Source organism: Medicago sativa, chromosome 3 (assembly GCF_051527215.1).
Source record: "Medicago sativa cultivar Bolivia chromosome 3, Bolivia_mono, whole genome shotgun sequence".
NCBI lineage: Eukaryota > Viridiplantae > Streptophyta > Magnoliopsida > Fabales > Fabaceae > Medicago > Medicago sativa.
In genome coordinates, this window is record NC_140751.1 from 22866052 (window position 1) to 22887269 (window position 21218).

The 21218-nt window shown below is 33.9% G+C and overlaps 1 long non-coding RNA gene across 3 annotated transcripts; it reads right to left on the reverse strand.

The window, feature by feature from the left end:
- Nucleotides 1-11489: 11489 nt before the first annotated feature.
- Nucleotides 11490-20428, reverse strand: LOC146936439 (uncharacterized). 3 transcript variants are annotated; one of them, XR_015030605.1, is made up of 8 exons: nt 20030-20428; nt 19782-19916; nt 19094-19330; nt 13905-17788; nt 13657-13791; nt 13238-13323; nt 12969-13132; nt 11490-11663 (listed from the first exon to the last, which is right to left on the reverse strand). It is a non-coding gene; the product is annotated as an uncharacterized LOC146936439 (long non-coding RNA). The 3 variants fall into 3 exon arrangements; XR_015030604.1 differs by lacking the exon at nt 13238-13323 and adding an exon at nt 19363-19448 and having other exon boundaries at nt 12969-13205; nt 19094-19257; XR_015030603.1 differs by lacking the exon at nt 13238-13323 and having other exon boundaries at nt 12969-13205; nt 20030-20426.
- Nucleotides 20429-21218: the final 790 nt, after the last annotated feature.

Consider the following 21218-nt stretch of genomic DNA (forward strand, 5'->3'; position numbering starts at 1 on the left):
TAAGAGAAATACATGTAAGATTCGAAAGGATTCTTCTTGCGACTCAAAGTAATGATTAAGTTAACAAGTATGATAACTGGTATCTGAGATATACATATAAGTTAAGAAGGAATATATCTTTGAAGTTTAAGAATTTTACCACGAAAGAAGATACGATTCATGAGTTATGCACGAAGAGATTCATACCCACATGTGCTAAACTTGTAAAGTGATAACGATACTTGATATGATAATGTCAAATAATGATTTTATAACTTTTAAAGTTAAGATGGGTATTGAGGGACTTGGAAACGAAGTTTATTTTAATAACAAATTTTTTTTATATTCTGAAACCAATGATGCACACCATAAGCGAGTAAGCTCACTTAAGACGTGCCGACTTCAGGACCAACTCGTCATTGGCGAGCTTGGGGCGAGTTGAAAATCTTTTCAAAAAAAATATGGTGACTCGTCCTGTGGTTCTGCAGTACCATTATGGGTTTGGTTTCATAATGTTCTTTTAAAAGTCATGCATCCATTCGTTCCTAGGACCCGTATACCAATGTTTTGAAGATTTCTTAAAGCAAAATGATAGAACAAGTATCGTTATTATCTAACAGTATGTGGCACTTGAAAGTATGTAAGGCACTATGGAAATAAGGTTTGACGAAGTGAACAATAATGTCCATCAAAGGGTCTTATGATGCGTACAAGTTTATGTTATGAATATTCAAGTGCAAGTGGTATAAGAAGGAAGTTTCAAGAGCAAGCGAACTATAGGACTAGTTAATAGATGTCAAGTGTATCGGCATAATTGATTTTTGCTTCTCTATGCCAAAGAGTTACCCATGAATTTGGGTGTAATGAGACTGTGACGAGATCGAAAGATTTCTTAAGACTCAGAAGAGAGATGAGAGATTCTACGTCAAGATAAGTAATGCAAGTAAGAGGCATGAGTCTCAAGGTAGAGTAAGTAAGATTACGTATGAATTATATTTATACATGATAAGATGTTTTAGATACAATCGAGCACTGCAGGGCAAACCTGGAATCTGATAGGACCCCAGTTAAAAGGCAAATCCTAAGTGTTCCAGTTAATGATAAGTTACTTATATGAATAGTTAATGCTAAGCAGATAAGATATGGATCTGAGATAACCAGTCCAACCTACCGCAAGGATAAGTTTTGACCATGATGTTTTAAGTTAAGCCTAGACCTGGAGAGAATCAATTCCGACGATACGAGGATTACTTCAAGATGTTATGCTTTGAATTCGGTAAGTGTTAAGCGATCTCTAAATTTCGAGGACGATTTTTTTTTAAGGGGGGTAGAGTGTAACATTCAACTATTCAGCAAAAAGAATTTTATCCACTGGATGTATTAGAGGTTAAGTGTTACAGAATTTTATGTACGACAGAAGACATTATTATGAAATATCAGTCAAGCAAGGGTTTAAGTATCAGTGCCAGGCCAGACGCGATTAAGCCGTGAAGGTTATATAAGGCCGCAAGGGCCACTTTTCATTCATTTTCATTTTCCTTTCTCTCTCTAGGTTTTGAGAGAAAGAGTTCTCTCCTCCTTCTCTCTAACCCACGCCCTCCCCCACTTCTCTTAATCATCCAAACTTCCTCCTAATAATGATCAAGCATGGATTATGGTGGCTTCGCAAGCAAGAAACCAACTGAGGAAAGGATTAAAGCATGGTTTGGTTGAAAGGTTAAGGATCAAGAAATGATCAAAAGCTAGGGTTTGAGCTTGGAGCTTAAAGATATCACAAGGAACATGTTAAGCGAGTTCTATAGATAGTTTCCTACCTTTGGGATGTGTAAATTCTTGTGAGAATGCATGAATTTATGTTAATTAGGGGTTTAGAACCCTAGAGCCCCTTTGGCCAATTCTTGTTGATTAGATGTTATATTTCCATGAAATATGTTTATAAATGTCTTTATATGTTGCTGGATGTATATGGTGCATTGCAGGATCGATTTGGACGAGTTTTGGGTCAAAATTGCAAATTTTGCACCACAATCCCGAAGAAACTAGCTATAAGCGAAATTTACAGAACCAGCCCAGATGAATTTCGCTTATGGCGAAATGCTTCTGTCCAGCCAGCAAGTTTTAGGCTTGTTGGATCATTCTAGGGCCGGTGGTGCATTCCGAAGCCTTTCTTTCATCATTTTATAACTTTATAACCCCAAAACAACATCTAAGCAATGCACATAACATCAATTGATCGTTGAATCGAAAATCATGGCAATCTTAGTATGTATGTCAAGGATGGCACAAGAGAGTTTAAACCGATTTACTCGGGTAGCGATGAACTAAGAAAGAATCCCAAGTAGGATAAGACGCGAAGTATATTCTCTTCGCACATGATCAAGAAGGTTTAAGTACACAAGTTAATTAAGCTGTGAATTGATAGTTAATCTCTTCACTATGATCAAGTATGTAGTTTACCACTAGTCGGATCGATTAAGGATCCAAGGTAAATAAGAAAGCATGTATAAGTTTAATCTTTCAAGAATGATTAAGCAAGATTAAGTAAGCAGTTATTAAAACAAGATATCATATATGGTCATCAAGACCATTAAACAAGATGTACATGTCTCTTGTATTCCTTCCAAGGTTGGATACGAGAGGTTCTCCAAGGGGAACGGGATAAGCTCCGCAAGGGGGCCCGCATGTCACTAAGTAAACAAGATGTAGGTGTCGTGTCTCTGTATTCCTTCCAAGGTTGGATACGAGAGGTTCTCCAAGGGGAACAGGATAAGCCGCAAGGGACCTGCACGTCACCGAGGGAGTCCGATGTACCTTAGCTAGGTTTTCATCGGTCAAGTAAGGGATTAACTTCCGGGGTTACTCCACCTGGGATTAATCCGTAAAATGAACTCAGATAATGATTGTTTGTTCAACACTAACATAATGAATGAATGAACGAATATGACTATGCATGATTATGATGCTAGATATGTATAAGTTATGTAATAGAGCCTTGACGTAGATCGTCGAGAACTAGTATGATAACATGAATCCTCAAGTATGTCAAGAGATGATATTTTGTTAAACACATACTAGTTTATCTAAGAGCAAGATATGAATGAATGCCGATGACGATCTTATAGGTTTCCCCCTAATCGTCCGGTTTAGGATTGTGTCATGATTATATTATGTTTAGGCCTCGATGCGTTTAACATATCTTGGCATAGCGGTCTTTGGTACCACCTTTACCGCCATGACACATATAATGTTAGTAAAGACCTACGACAAGTTAAGTTGAATCTATGACGGATCTAGCATGCACGACCGTCTAGGAAAGCATGACCACACACGTATAATCAACCGCCAGGTTGGTATTGTAGACATGTGGTGATCGTAGGTTTCCCCCGAGGTTACCTATAGCCTAGGATTAGGTAGAACTCACTGAGACATTATGTCTCATCCCAATCCTTATTTGTTTCAGATAAGCATGATGGTTTTGCTAGCTTGTAGCCAGATGGATATTTCAGCAAGCGACCGTTCGTACCCGCTGCAGGATATCAGGGATTTTCAAGGATGTATTTTCTACATTTTTGGACTAGTAGTAGAGTATATTTGTTTGTACGAACGCTCATTGTTGTATAGATTACTCATTCAATATATTATTGTTGTAAATTTTATTGTATCCAGTATCAAGTTAATGCACATGCTAAACTTCCTAGGTACGTTTAGTATGGGTGTTACATACTTTTTGGTATTGGTGATGTAAATTTTTCTGTTTAGTTTTAGATGCTTACACTTTGTAAAAAAAAATTGCTTTGGATCCTTATGTTAATGTGACATTAAAAAATAAAGCCAATCATTAACAGTGTCACGTGGTCTGGTCTGAAACAATTAAGTCATATACTCCATTAGTTTTGACTTTTTTTTTTTAACGTCACCCTAACAAAGGAACCTAAAACATCGGAAGGGACTTACTCTTATTTGGCAAGCAACAATTGAAAAAAGATTGAGTGGCGCAGATGGGTTTTTTCTACTTAAGCTTAGGAGGTGGAGGAAATTGTTGAAGCGCTCAAAATCACCTTTTGGAGATGGTATATCACTAGGAAAATAGAAAGTCATTGTTTGTACTACAAATGGTTTTTCGAACCCTCATCTTTGTTTTATGTCCGAGGTAGGGGGTTCTATTTTTGTGAGGTGAGTACCCCTTGATGTTCAAATAAAGAAGAAGAAAAAACGAAGCGACCTTTGTTCAAAAAAATGAAGCGACCTAAAGCAATTGTTTACAAATTGTAGGGACCTAAACCTAAGCCAAAACAAAAACAAAAAAACTGATAATTAAGGACTAATATCAAAGTGTGAAAAAATCTGGGTAGAGTTACTACTTTCATATTTTCAAAGTGACCATCCTCTTAAAGTGTTTAAATTGAATGAGAATGAGAATATCTGGGTAGAATTATTTCACTTGTGGAAAAAGGTGTTCTTTTTGGTGAACTATTGCATATTTTCAACACTTGTCAAATTTATCTACTAATAAACCCAATTCAATCGTTTATTATCATTCTTTCATTGATGAGTTATGCATCTATGTCACTTGTATAAGCTTAGTGTCTCCCCAGTATCTCTTGATTATTCTCTGGGATGAGTATTCACTAGACAAAGGAATGACACAAAACTCATATAAAGGATGTGCAGCTCATCCGGAAGAATACCAATATCGATAATGCTAGAGAGCACAAGGGAAAAGTTCGGGAAATTTCACGAGTGCGTTGGCAACATTTTGTCCCTTTGATTTTATTTGATTGTTTGCCAAACCGCTACTTCAAAAAAAAATGGGAACCACACTGCCGTTTTTTTCGAACAGCAGCAATTTTTATTGGCTAAACTGTGTTTCGCTATCCCTTCGTGGAAATATCTCTCGGGAGATATAGCAGTACTCTACCAATATAGACTTCCATTGAATTTATTAACATAAATGGACGCAGGGGCTGAAAACATTAGAATTTCCCAAAAATAACACACTATCCTCCGAGTCAAATAATTTTAATCCAAATCAAAATTTCATTATAAAAACACCGTTAATAATTTTTAAACGTTTCCGTCAAAAAAAAAAAATTAAACGTTAGTGCAATAAAAAGAGCGGAAAGACTGGCACCAAGTGCACGTCTTTTAGCTAGTTATGAATAAGAGGAACAATTTTCTTTCTTTTTTTAGGAAGGAAGGGACATTTTCCATATATCATGAAAAATCTATTCCAATAAAAAAAAAACTTAAAAAGATGATTCTTAAAAAGGTCTGTTGGTTGTGATTTTTCCTAGTAGGTCCATATATTCATTAACTTTTAAATTTTATCAAAATCATAGAAAGAGTCGTATTAGTCTCTCTATATAGTCATTGTCCATGTAACAAAAAAAAACAAACTTGTCCATGTCTCTTTTTTTTTGTTTTTTGGGACAAATAGTTTTGTCTCTTTGTCTGCCATTCTAATAAGAATTATTTATTTTCTACCCTATATGTTATGTTATGATGACTGTTTCGAGTCTTTCAACATTACAATATCATTTTTATGTGTGTGAAAACTGAATCTCATCTGCATGCAACTACAAAGACTAATATATCGAGTCGGATAAAACTGTAATGAATGAAAACTTCTCCCTCAAAAAAATTAATATTTGATGTATTTTGAGAATATTCTAATAAGCATCATTCGTTTTCTAAGTCATCTACATCATAATGACTTTTCCAACTCTTTCAAGATTACATTGGCTAAAAATTGTGGTTGTTCATCCACATTGACTTATGAGTTTTTTTTCTCCTAGCCCATTGACTTATGACTTTTCCGTTACATTATAATGACTCTTTTAATCTTTCAACATTACTTTGGCTAAAATGGTGTGGTTGTACATGTACATTGACTTGTAAGTCATTGTTATCATATTATAGGAGCATTGATGGTTTCTTATTTTTCCTACCTGATTGGTTTTATTTTTCATCTCACAAATTCTTTCACATCATATCATTACTTATTTTATACGATTTATGATTCATTTTTATGAGTAAAGTCAAATTTTTATTTTTAAATCAATTTGCTTAGTGACAAGAAATTTACTTGTTGAGGCACCTCTAAAATGAATAAGTGGGAAATTTAAGGTTCGAAACACAACCTCAACATATATAATGTGAAGTCCAATTTTAGTCTCTGAAAAAAATCACAAAACTCAATTTAATCCATCAAAAAATTCAAGCTATTTTTAGTTTATGAGAAAAAAAATCGTGTCAACTTAATCCCTATTTTCTTTACGGTTTGTTTGGTTGATCAAGAAACGACAGCTGTAGTAAAATAAAGTTAAAAGAAGAGAAAATAAATAGAAAATAAAATAATTTTATTTGAAAGGAGAAAATAAGATGATTTTTTTTTTGACAAAAAAACTAGATGATTATTATTTAGTAGTTCAGTATGTAAGGAAACAATATTAAGAAAAAAAATGCGTTGTTTTAAATTCACATAAAAGTCTTTGATCAAAAACCGTGAAAACAAGATGCTTATAAAAAAAAGAGGGTTAATTAAGTTTTTGGTCCCTATAAATATCTGCAGTTTTGTATTTAGTCCCTATAAAAAATAAATCACACTTTTTAGTCCTTACAAAATTTTCTGTTATAGCTTTTAGTCCCTGCTGTTAAGTGACCTTTAATGGTGTTGACGTGGCACTAACATGTCATTATTATTTATTTTTTTAATAATTTATAAAAATAATCAGAAGTTTAGTGATTTCATAAGAGGAACAATTTTTTTTTTGAAGGAAGGAAGGAACAATTTTCTTGTATCATGAAAAATCTATTCCAATAAATAAAAAAACTTAAAAAGCCGATTCTTAAAAAGGTCTGTTGGTTGTTATTTTTCCAAGTAGGTCCATATATTCTTTAATTTTTAAATTTTATCCAAATCATAGAAAGAGTCGTATTAGTCTCATTGTCTATGTAAAAAAAAAAATTAGTCCTTGTCGTTTTTTTTTTTTTGGACAAATAGTCTTGTCTCTTTGTCTGCCATTCTAATAAGAATTACTTATTTTTTACCCTATCTGTTACGTTATGATGACTGAGTCTTTCAACATTGCAATATCATTTTTATGAGTGTGAAAACTGAATCTTCTCTACATGCAACTACAAAGACTAATATATCGAGTCGGATATATCGAGTCGGATAGAACTGTAATGAATGAAAACTTCTCCCTCAAAAAAATTAATATTGATGTATTTTGAGAATATTCTAATAAGCATCATTCGTTTTCTAAGTCATCATTCTAAGTCATTCACTTATGAGTTTTTTCCTCCTAGCCCATTGACTTATGACTTTTCGAAGTCTTTCGACATTACGTTGTGATTTTTATGTGAATAAGATATCCTTTGCTTTCAACTAAACAAACTAATCATCTAAGCTAAATAGGACCGCAATAGATGACAAAACTATTTCTCTTAAGATTTAATGTCGATGCATTGCGGGAGGTCATTCTAATAAGCAACATTCATTTTTTGTTCATCCATTACGTGATAATGACTTTTTTCAATCTTTCAACATTACATTGGCTAAAAAGTTGTGGTTGTACATGCAGATTGACTTCAAAGTCATTGTTATCATATCATATTATTGGAGCATTGATTGGTTTGTTATTTTTCCTAGCTGAGTGGTTTGATATTTCAACTCTCAAATTCATCCACATCATATCTTTACTTATTTTATACGGCATATAAATTTTTATGAGTTTTTTTCCATAGCTCATTGATTGGTCTAATTTTCCCCTACCTGATTGGTTTGATTTTTCATCTCACAATTTCTTCCACTTCATACTGTTATTTTAATTTTTATATTTTATAATATATTTTTAATAGGGAAGTGCAATTTTAATCTCTCAAAAAAATCGTAAAACTTAATTTAATCCTTGAAAAAATTATGATAGATCAAAGAAAAATTGTATTATCATCGACATCACTAAACGATTGTCAGATTGATCAGAGAAAAACAAAGATATCAATATTCGAGAAAAACAATTGAGATAAAAATAAAGATTGAGTACCTTAAAAATTTGGTTTTATCAAATTAGAACATTAAACTTTTATGTTGGGCTAAGTTCAACAAATACTATAGATAAATCCTTCACATAATCTACTGAATGTTGTAAAATTGACCTATTAAATTTCAAATAAACATTTGACCTACTACTCTCACTACAAGAAGGCTGAAAACATTAGAATTTCCCAAAAATTACACACTATCCTCCGAGTCAAATAACTTCACCCATATTTTCTAGTTCTTATCACATGATGTGCGAATGAAAACATCGCATATTTTTCTAATGCATGTAAAAGTCTCCCATTGTGTAAGAATCAAGGTCAAATGTAGTTTATATTAAAAAAAAAACACACACTCCTAACTCAAACGAAGTCAAATGTAATTTATAATGACAAAATCGTGAAGGCCTAACGCCCAACACGAAGAAATACCTCAGAAAGTGGTATGACAGACCATTTACTTATTTAGTAGGGAATGTATTGGTGTGGGTTTGAGAGTAGTGTATTTTTACGTTTTAGCATTATTAATAAAAACAAAAAGTGAGTGGAAGGTATCTCTTGTGTAGGCCTCAATGGTTAAAGCAATGATAAAGAAAAATAGTGTTATCTTCCCATCTGTTTCTAATCGGATAGAATTGTAATGAATGAAAAATAGAGTTATGTAAACCAAATCTCCTATGCATGCAACTACAGAGACTAATATCTAGAGTCGGATAGAATTGTAATGAATGAAAAAACTCTCCCCAAAAAAATAATATTGATGCATTAATTCGAGGGTCAGTTCAATAAGCATCATTCGTTTTCTAACTCATCTACGTTAGAATGACTTTTCCAACTCTTTCAAGATTGCATTGGCCAAAAGTATTGAACATGTACATTGACTTTTAAGTTTTTTCCTAGCTCATTGACTTGTGACTTTTCTATAGCTCATTGGTTCGTTTAATTTTTTTCCCTAGCTAATTGGTTAGATTTTTCATCTCACAATTTCTTCCACTTCATATTGTTACTTTCATTTTTATGATTTATAATTTATTTTTAAGAGTGAAGTCCAATTTTAATTTGTGAAAAAAAATCGTAAAACTTAATTTGATCATTGAAAAATTAAGCAATCTAGTATCGGAGAAAAATAAATTGTGTCAATTTAGTCCTTTAATCGAACCAAATTACTCTCTCTCTCTCTCTCTCTCTCTCTCTCTCTCTCTCTCTCTCTCTCTCTCTCTCTCTCTCTCTCTCTCTCTCTCTCTCTCTCTCTCTCTCCCTCCTACCTCCCTCCCCCCTAGTCAGAGTCTCTTTATTTGCCATTTTAATAAGCATTGTTCATCTTCTAACACAATCATTACCTTATGATGACTATTCCAAGTCTTTCGACATTACATTGTGATTTTTGTGTGAATAAGATATCCTTTGTGTTCATCTAAATTGACCAATTATCAGAGCTTATGTCGAAAAGTTATCTCTCATAAGATTTAATGTTGGTACATTGCTGCAAGAGGTCATTCTAATAAGCATCATTCATTTTTTCTCATCCATTACATGATAATGACTTTTTTGAATCTTTCAACATACATTGGCTAAAAAGTTGTGGTTGTACATGTAGATTGACTTCAAAGTCATGGTTATCATATTATAGGAGCATTGATTGGTTTGTTATTTTTCCTAGCTAAGTGGTTTGATATGTCATCTGACAAATTCTTCCACATCATATCTTTACTTATTTTATGAGGCTTATAAATTTTTATGAGTTTTTTTTCCCTAGCTCATTGATAGGTCTAATTTTTCCCTAGCTGATTGGTTTGATTTTTCCCTACCTGATTATTTAAAACACAACCTCGACATATATAATGTGAAGTCCGGTTTTAGTCTCTGAAAAAAAATCACAAAACTCAATTTAATCCATCAAAAAGTTCAAGCTATTTTTAGTTTATGAGAAAAAAAATTGTGTCAACTTAATCCCTATTTTCTTTACAGTTTGTTTGGTTGATGAAGAAACGATAGATGTAGTAAAATACAGTTAAAAGAAGAGAAAATAAATAGAAAATAAAATAGATTTTTTCGATAGGAGAAAATAAGATGATTTTTTTTTTTACAAAAAATTAGATGATTATTATTTAGTAGTTCAGTATGTAAGGAAACAATATTAAGAAAAATATGCATTAAGCAACTGCTAAAAAAAAAAAAGAGGTTTAAAATTTACATAAAAGTTTTTGATCAAAAACCGTGAAAACAAGATGTTTATAAAAAAAAATATATATATTTCCTTTTACTTGCATGAAGCAACTGCTAAAAAAACAAGAGGTTTAAAAATAAATGTAGTTTGAAAAAAAATTAAAGAGAATAGAGGAAAGAAAGAAAAGATGAGATAGTGCACAAAGAATAGGTATTGTTTTTTTAAATGAGTTTGAAAGATTTTTTTTCTGGATTTTAATTTTTTAGGTTGATGAATATTATTTATAAAAAAAGTTTGATGAATATTATGAATAAGAGGAACAATTTTCTTGTATCATGAAAAATCTATTCCAATAAAAAAAACTTTTCTTCAAAAAATAAAAAAAAACTTAAAAAGCCGATTCTTGAAAAGGTCTGTTGGTTGTGATTTTTCCTAGTAGGTCCATATATTCATTAATTTTTAAATTTTATCAAAATCATAGAAAGAGTCGTATTAGTCTCTCGATATAGTCATTGTCAGTGTAACAAAAAAACAAATTAGTCGTTGTCTCTTTATTTGCCATTCTAATGAGAATTATTTATTTTCTACCCTATATGTTACGTTATGATGACTGTTTCGAGTCTTTCAACATTACAATATCATTTTTATGAGTGTGTAAACTGAATCTCCTCTACATGCAACTACAAATACTAATATATCGAGTCGGATAGAAATGTAATGAATGAAAATTTCCCCCTAAAAAAATTAATATTGATGTATTTTGAGAATATTCTAATAAGTATCATTTGTTTTCTAAGTCATTGACTTTTTCTACATTATAATTTCCCCCTACAATATCATTTGTATTGAGAATAGTCATCTACATTATAATGACTTTTTCTCCTAGCCCATTGACTTATGACTTTTCTATAGCCCATTGATTGGTTTATTTTTTTTCTTCCTAAGTGATTGGTTTGATTTTTCATCTCACAATATCCTCCCCCTAATATTGTTCCTTTAATTTTTATGATTTATAATTTAATTTTAAGAAGTCCAATTTTAATTTGTGAAAAAAATCGTAAACCTTAATTTATCCCTGAAAAATTAAGCAATTTAGCATCAAAGAAAAATAGATTGTGTCAACTTGGTCCTTCAATCGAACCAAATTACACACTCTCTCTCTCTCTCTCTCTCTCTCTCTCTCTCTCTCTCTCTCTCTACTAGTCAGAGTCTCTTTGTAACACCCATACTAGACGTATCTAGAAAGTCTAGCATGTGCGTTAGTTTAGTACTGGATACATTAAAATTTACAACACAAAAATCTTCGAATGAATATAATATACAACAATACACGTTCGTACAATAACATTACTACACCTTTTGTCTAAAATATAATAAAAGCATTCTTGAAATCCATAATCATTCTGCAGCGGGTACGAACGAGCACTTGCTGAAATATCCATCCGGCTACAAGCTTGCGATCCAACCTGCTTATCTGAAACAAATAGGATTGGGATGAGACATAAGGTCTCAGTGAGTTCCCCTAAATCCTAGGCTATAGGTAACCTCAGGGGAAACCTATGGTCACCACGTGTCTACTTTACAACCTGACGGTTGATTATACGTGTGTGGGGACTTGCATACTTAGACGGTTGTGCATACTAGAGCCGTCATAGATTCATCTTACTTGTTATAGGCTTACTATCATACGTGTCATGGCGGTCAAGGGATCCTAGGACCGCTAGCTCAAGATACGTTAAACGCATCAACTTAACTTAACATATTCATGACACAGTCCTAAACCGGACGATTAGGGGAACCTAAGATCGTCATCGGCATAACATTCTTTACTTGTTCTATAGCATCCCATGCTCTTGCTCTATAACATATTCGTACATGAATTCTCTCTTACATAATCATAAATAAAGTCAGGGTCATTCTTGGTTAGCGTTGAACAAACATATTATCTGAGTTCATTTTACGGAGAGCCCCGGGTGGAGTATCCCCGAGTACTTTCCCTTACATAACCGATGAAAACCTAGCTAAGGCACATCGGACTCCCTCGGTGTCGTGCGGGTCCCTTGCGGCTTAAATCGTTCCCCTTGGAGAACCTCTTGTATCCCCCTAGCGTGGATATCAAGAGACACGAACACCTACATCTTGCTTACTCAGTGACATGCGGGTCCCTTACGGCTTAAATCGTTCCCATCATGAGAACCCCTTGTATCCCCCTGGTGTGGATATCAAGAGACATGTCACCTACTTACTCATTTTAAACATAATCTTAACATATCATGAAAGGTAAAACCGATTCATGCATACTTATTTACCTCGGAACCTTAAACGATCCGATTAGTAGTAAACTTCATAGTTGTTCATTCTTACATATGTGAAGAGATTAATTATCAATTCACATCTTAACATGTTTGCTTAATCATTCTAATTCATATGCGAAGAGATTACACTTCGCGTCTTATCATACTTAGGATTCTTGCTATCTTTCTAGTTCTCGACAAACTATGTCGAGGCTCTACATTCAATCCCTTCCATAATTCATGGTACCCGGACATAATGAGTATCAATCTCTCATATGTCATGCTTTACCAACATGTTAAATGCTTGCTTTATTCTCAAGAGAACATTTAAAAGTAAAACAGCCTTACAACAAGTATTCACATGTTAGCAAGCATGGCATAAAAAGGGCAACTAATCTTAATACATAAAATCCTTAATTTCATATTTTTCTTACAAGTCATAAACACATGTTCCCAAGGGTAGGAAAACTATCTATGGAACTCACCATGAAAGTTCTGAGATCTATTCAAGCTTTCCCCACTCCAAGCTTCTGCACTCAAACCTTTCCCTAAGCCGTAAAAGCATTCTTTAAACTAACATAAAAACAATGTCTTCAGCTCAAATCCTGCATCAGTCACCATACTTCAAAATCGTCTCCTGACTTCAATACTGAGTCAAAATTCGTGAAACCAGTGCCAAAACGACGGTAATTTCGTTAGCTAACCATAGCAACAAGAACCACCTGTTTCGGAGTTACAGAGAGAAAGTTATTACCATTTTAGTGGAGCTCTGTTCCAAAACCCGTAACCAAAAATCCAGCAGAATTTACTCAACTTCAAACGCACTTTCCGAGGTCATCACTAATCCAAAACACATGAAATTTATATCCAAATCGAAGGGAATTAAATGTAGAATCCAAAAATCTAATAATTACTCAATTCCAAGATACACAGCCAAAACCATAACCAAAATATCACATATATGCCATACGAATTTCGTCTCAAAAACCATAAATTTCAAGCATAATCACTTATAACAACAACTACAGCTCAAGATACATCTACCACAATTCACCAAGGTTGTTAAATCACTTTTCTATAATAATTTTTTTTTTTCTTAAATCTCAAATCCTAACCTTCATTCCAATCTCTACACACAACTTCTAAAATATCAAAGCATAATAAGAAATTCACCTCAAAGCAAGCTTTCCATTAATGCCACAAGCCCCAATTTCACATCTTTGCTCAAACCCTAACTTCCATCTTTGAGTTCCCACTCAAATTCTTGGCCGTAGCATCCAACAATCCACCATAAGCACATAATAAATTCTAGAATCAAACATTCAACATACCCATGAGCTTAACTTTGCAAAACATCACAAAGGAGGGATGGGAAAAGGAAAATCAGCCACTAGAGGAGGAGGAAGAGATGTTCAACATACCTTAAAGTTAGAATATGCCAAGAATCACTTTGGAACCACTACATGTGAGCTTTAGCAAGGTTTTGGTGAAGTTTGAGAAATATTTGGAAAAGGGAGAGAGAGAGAGCTCGTGAGCTAGAAGGAAGGAGGGAGAAAAATCTGTTTTTGTGAGGTAAGAGGGAATGAATAATGGATAGGAATAAGGGAAAATATCTTGTATATAAGTGCCATGAAGTTACCAAATTACCCTTTTCGACACTATTCTTCAAACTAAAATATCCAATTAAATGTCGTAAAAGTTTTAAGGGTAAATTCCATTCTCAATAGTCCGTTGGAATAATATGATTCGGTCCGGAAAGTCTCATGCGCAATTACCATTTTGCCCTTCTCTAAATAAAACCAGATAAAATAATTGATACTGAATTTTTTTATATGCGGGGTATTACACTCTACCCCCCTTAAAGAAATTTCGTCCTCGAAATTTTGAGTTCACTTAACATTACCGAGTTCAAACATAACATCTTGAAATAATCCGTGTAGAGTCGGAATCATTCTTTTCATAGTCTTAGCTTAACGTAAAAACATCATGATCATGACTTATCCTTACGACATATTGGACTAGTTATCTCTGATACGTATCTTATTTGCTTAGCAATAAATATTTACATAAATAACTTATCATTGACTGGAACACTCAGGATTTGCCTTTCAACTGGAGTCTTACTAGAATCCAGGTTTGCCCTGCAGTGCTCAATTGCATCATAAACATCTTATTGTGTAAACACATAATCTTTCTTATATAACTTGAGTCTCATGCCTCTTACTTATGTTACTTATCTAGACGATTCCGCGAATCTCTTATCTCTTTTCAGAGTCTTAGGAAAATATTCCGATCTCATTTTACCCGAACTCATAGGTAATTCGTATAACTTGACATGGAGAAACAAATCTAAATTTTGCCATTATACTTGACATCCTTTGACTAATCTTTTAGTTCACATGCTCATAAACTTTCTGACTATCACCATTTGCACTTGAACATTCTTATCATATACTTGTACGTCTCATAAAATCTTTTGGAGAACACTGTTATTCACTTCACCAAGTCTTACTTTCCATTGCATCTTTCATACTTTCAATTGCTACATACTGTTAAATAATAACAATACTTGTTTTATTTCTTTTACTTTAAGAAATCTTATAAATCTTGGCATACGGATCCTTGGAATGAATATATGTATTTCCTTTTTAAAGAAAACATTTCGAAACGACACCGATAACAGTACTACAGAGCCACAGGGCGCGTTTCTATGTTTTGAAAAAAAGTTTGAATCTCGTCCCAAGCTCGCTAATGACGAGTTGGTTCGCACGTCTTAAGTGAACTTACTCACTTACGGCGTGTGTCATCGGTTTCAGAATATGAAAATATCATGTTTTTAAAAATAAAATTCGTTTCCAAGTCTCTTAATACCCATCTTAACTTTAAAAGTTATAAAATTTATAGTTTGACATTGTTTTAGCAAGTATCGTCATTACTTAACAATTATGGCATCGGAGATATAAATCTCATCGTACATAGCTCATAAATCGTATCTCCTTGTACGATAAAATTCTTAAACTTCAAAAAATGGATCATTCTTATTCCTCCTTAACTTATATGCATACCCCAGAGACACATATTATTGCATAACAACTTAACCAATTTACTTCTGATGCTCTACTCTGATTCCCACCGGTTGTCTTTAACCAATACTCAAAATCATGGAGACGAGTGAAACTTCACGTTCCTTTTCTTATATTTTATCATCTGTCTGAACTCTGCTCAAAACCATTCATGGGACAACCAACGCCTTAACTTTTACTTCTCATAATAAATTTACCATAGTCTCATATTTCTTTCTTGTGGTTGAACCTTACATACTCACTGGTTGACTTACCTTCTGGCATATTAATGCCATATTTAAACTTATTTCCGAGGAAAATCTTGAATTACCATAGTTAACTCATCATGCACTTGTGCATGCCTTTCTTGAATGTCCAACATTGCATCTTCGTATTCTCGCATGTTATGTTTTGCTTAATCTTACCAATGCTTGCTCGTTATTTTTTTTTCTTCTTAAATAAAATTTCATAAATTAGCACACGGATCATTGGTGTTGATGTTTCTTTATTATGTATATAAAAATATAGTGAATCTGGGTCCTAGTCGTTAACATAAAAATTCATGGAACGAGTTGAAACCGACCGGTACCTACAGAATTCCATTTTAAAATTTATGAACACCAATTCCAATCACCCATATGCATATATCTTTTCTAAAATCATGTAAACTTTGCAATATTAAAATATGTCATGGTAACGAGCCTTAGCAAGTTAATTAAGCAAATCATAGATTCGAGGGGTAATTAAAACTCCACAAAATCCGAGAATCTTGTGATCTCACATAACTTTAATCACTTCAACTTTTACCTCATGCCTTCATGTTTGCTTCGTATACCGGAACCTTTAGTCTCTTGATCTAAACTCCTTTCTCACTTTTGACACATTAATTTCCAAAGTCACCTTAAACTGAATCGATTTCGTTAATGGTTGTCCATGCCTTTTCCTTTGGAATCCTTAAGTTGTAATGTGCATTTATTACTTGATATTATAAAAAGTGTTTTTATTGCGAAAAAGATTGTGAAGACAACTCTCCAATAGTCACTGCGGATCCTAGAGACGAACTGACAGTTTTCGAAGAAACTAAAAATTTCACCCCAGGTTCGCTATCAGCGAAATCCTCTGAAGTAATTTCGCTATTAGCGAAAATTTCGCTATTGGCGAGTTTCTTCAGCTTAGTTTCCTGAAAAATATATTTTGCATAAAAATCTTATTTCTTAAGCAATCCAATGCACATTATCCATCTCTAACATCATTAAAACATTCTATAACATATGCATGACAAACATTAACTTCATTCGGTACAATTCTCTGCTCATCAGAAATTAATGCCTTAATCCTGATATCCTTAACATAAAGCGTCTATATAAAACCTTAACTTCATTCATTGCGAATGGTTTGACTTGTTTCTCTGTCTACTCAAACAACATCCAAGTTAAAACCTTATTTATACTACCGTCCCTGAGAACTTTACAAATTCTGTCTACATATGTCGACTTCTCCTTATCTTGTAGTCTTGTACTTACATTCCAGAAATATATTTCCTTTCTATATCACAAACTCGTTCCAACAACGACTCTTACCGAAGATCTCGGTCATACTTAAACATTTCCACATTCTTTACCTTCGGGTATACGAATTATTACTAACAACTTACCCAGCGTCGTCAGAACACTCCATCTTATCATTACTCTACTTTCCTGGAGGAATCAAAATTAAACGGCTTAGGTCACCGGCCACCTTTGGTACGATTAAATTCCTACTCCGAGTTCACATTTCTCAGTTCTTCCTCATCACATACTTCATTCCTCCTGGGTCCTATTCAGCTCTCAGGCATTCGTTCTAACTGTTGAATGCTAAATTGAGTTGATCAGGCTCAACTAACATCAACAATTAAAACATTTACCTGGAACCCAATGGTCCCACTACCTTAGTTGTAACTTAATGACCCATGGCACGGTCTGAATCGACCTGCTCTGATACCAAATGTAACACCCATACTAGACGTATCTAGAAAGTCTAGCATGTGCGTTAGTTTAGTACTGGATACATTAAAATTTACAACACAAAAATCTTCGAATGAATATAATATACAACAATACACGTTCGTACAATAACATTACTACACCTTTTGTCTAAAATATAATAAAAGCATTCTTGAAATCCATAATCATTCTGCAGCGGGTACGAACGAGCACTTGCTGAAATATCCATCCGGCTACAAGCTTGCGATCCAACCTGCTTATCTGAAACAAATAGGATTGGGATGAGACATAAGGTCTCAGTGAGTTCCCCTAAATCCTAGGCTATAGGTAACCTCAGGGGAAACCTATGGTCACCACGTGTCTACTTTACAACCTGACGGTTGATTATACGTGTGTGGGGACTTGCATACTTAGACGGTTGTGCATACTAGAGCCGTCATAGATTCATCTTACTTGTTATAGGCTTACTATCATACGTGTCATGGCGGTCAAGGGATCCTAGGACCGCTAGCTCAAGATACGTTAAACGCATCAACTTAACTTAACATATTCATGACACAGTCCTAAACCGGACGATTAGGGGAACCTAAGATCGTCATCGGCATAACATTCTTTACTTGTTCTATAGCATCCCATGCTCTTGCTCTATAACATATTCGTACATGAATTCTCTCTTACATAATCATAAATAAAGTCAGGGTCATTCTTGGTTAGCGTTGAACAAACATATTATCTGAGTTCATTTTACGGAGAGCCCCGGGTGGAGTATCCCCGAGTACTTTCCCTTACATAACCGATGAAAACCTAGCTAAGGCACATCGGACTCCCTCGGTGTCGTGCGGGTCCCTTGCGGCTTAAATCGTTCCCCTTGGAGAACCTCTTGTATCCCCCTAGCGTGGATATCAAGAGACACGAACACCTACATCTTGCTTACTCAGTGACATGCGGGTCCCTTACGGCTTAAATCGTTCCCATCATGAGAACCCCTTGTATCCCCCTGGTGTGGATATCAAGAGACATGTCACCTACTTACTCATTTTAAACATAATCTTAACATATCATGAAAGGTAAAACCGATTCATGCATACTTATTTACCTCGGAACCTTAAACGATCCGATTAGTAGTAAACTTCATAGTTGTTCATTCTTACATATGTGAAGAGATTAATTATCAATTCACATCTTAACATGTTTGCTTAATCATTCTAATTCATATGCGAAGAGATTACACTTCGCGTCTTATCATACTTAGGATTCTTGCTATCTTTCTAGTTCTCGACAAACTATGTCGAGGCTCTACATTCAATCCCTTCCATAATTCATGGTACCCGGACATAATGAGTATCAATCTCTCATATGTCATGCTTTACCAACATGTTAAATGCTTGCTTTATTCTCAAGAGAACATTTAAAAGTAAAACAGCCTTACAACAAGTATTCACATGTTAGCAAGCATGGCATAAAAAGGGCAACTAATCTTAATACATAAAATCCTTAATTTCATATTTTTCTTACAAGTCATAAACACATGTTCCCAAGGGTAGGAAAACTATCTATGGAACTCACCATGAAAGTTCTGAGATCTATTCAAGCTTTCCCCACTCCAAGCTTCTGCACTCAAACCTTTCCCTAAGCCGTAAAAGCATTCTTTAAACTAACATAAAAACAATGTCTTCAGCTCAAATCCTGCATCAGTCACCATACTTCAAAATCGTCTCCTGACTTCAATACTGAGTCAAAATTCGTGAAACCAGTGCCAAAACGACGGTAATTTCGTTAGCTAACCATAGCAACAAGAACCACCTGTTTCGGAGTTACAGAGAGAAAGTTATTACCATTTTAGTGGAGCTCTGTTCCAAAACCCGTAACCAAAAATCCAGCAGAATTTACTCAACTTCAAACGCACTTTCCGAGGTCATCACTAATCCAAAACACATGAAATTTATATCCAAATCGAAGGGAATTAAATGTAGAATCCAAAAATCTAATAATTACTCAATTCCAAGATACACAGCCAAAACCATAACCAAAATATCACATATATGCCATACGAATTTCGTCTCAAAAACCATAAATTTCAAGCATAATCACTTATAACAACAACTACAGCTCAAGATACATCTACCACAATTCACCAAGGTTGTTAAATCACTTTTCTATAATAATTTTTTTTTTTCTTAAATCTCAAATCCTAACCTTCATTCCAATCTCTACACACAACTTCTAAAATATCAAAGCATAATAAGAAATTCACCTCAAAGCAAGCTTTCCATTAATGCCACAAGCCCCAATTTCACATCTTTGCTCAAACCCTAACTTCCATCTTTGAGTTCCCACTCAAATTCTTGGCCGTAGCATCCAACAATCCACCATAAGCACATAATAAATTCTAGAATCAAACATTCAACATACCCATGAGCTTAACTTTGCAAAACATCACAAAGGAGGGATGGGAAAAGGAAAATCAGCCACTAGAGGAGGAGGAAGAGATGTTCAACATACCTTAAAGTTAGAATATGCCAAGAATCACTTTGGAACCACTACATGTGAGCTTTAGCAAGGTTTTGGTGAAGTTTGAGAAATATTTGGAAAAGGGAGAGAGAGAGAGCTCGTGAGCTAGAAGGAAGGAGGGAGAAAAATCTGTTTTTGTGAGGTAAGAGGGAATGAATAATGGATAGGAATAAGGGAAAATATCTTGTATATAAGTGCCATGAAGTTACCAAATTACCCTTTTCGACACTATTCTTCAAACTAAAATATCCAATTAAATGTCGTAAAAGTTTTAAGGGTAAATTCCATTCTCAATAGTCCGTTGGAATAATATGATTCGGTCCGGAAAGTCTCATGCGCAATTACCATTTTGCCCTTCTCTAAATAAAACCAGATAAAATAATTGATACTGAATTTTTTTATATGCGGGGTATTACACTCTTCATTTGCCATTTTAATAAGCATCGTTCATTTTCTAGCACAATCATTATCTTATGATGACTATTCCAATTCTTTTGACATTACGTTGTGATTTTTATGTGAATAAGATATCATTTGCTTTCAGCTAAACAAACTAATCATCAAAGCTAAATAGGACCGCAATGAATGGAAAAACTATTTCTCTTAAGATTTAATGTCGATGCACTGCGGGATGTCATTCTAATAAGGATCATTCATTTTTTCTTCATCCATTACATGATAATGACTTTTTTGAATCTTTCAACATTCCATTGGCTAAAAAGTTGTGGTTGTAGATGCAGATTGACTTCAAAGTCATTGTTATCATATTATAGGTGCATTGATTGGTTTGTTATTTTTGCTAGCTGAGTTGTTTGATATTTCATCTCACAATTTCTTCCACATCATATCTTTACTTATTTTATACGGCTTATCAATTTTTATGAGTATTCCTCAAAAAACAAAAAAAATTATTAGTTTTTTCCCTAGCTCATTGATTGGTCTAATTTTTCCCTAGCTGATTGGTTTGATTTTTCATCTCGCAATATCTTCCACTTCATATTGTTACTTTAATTTTTGTTTTATAATTTATTTTTAATAGTGAAGTGCAATTTTAATCTCTAAAAAAATTGTAGAACTTAATTTAATCCCTGAAAAAAATATTATAGATCAGAGAAAAACTGTATCATCATCGACATCATTAAACGATTGTTAGATAGATCAGAGGAAAACAAACCTATCA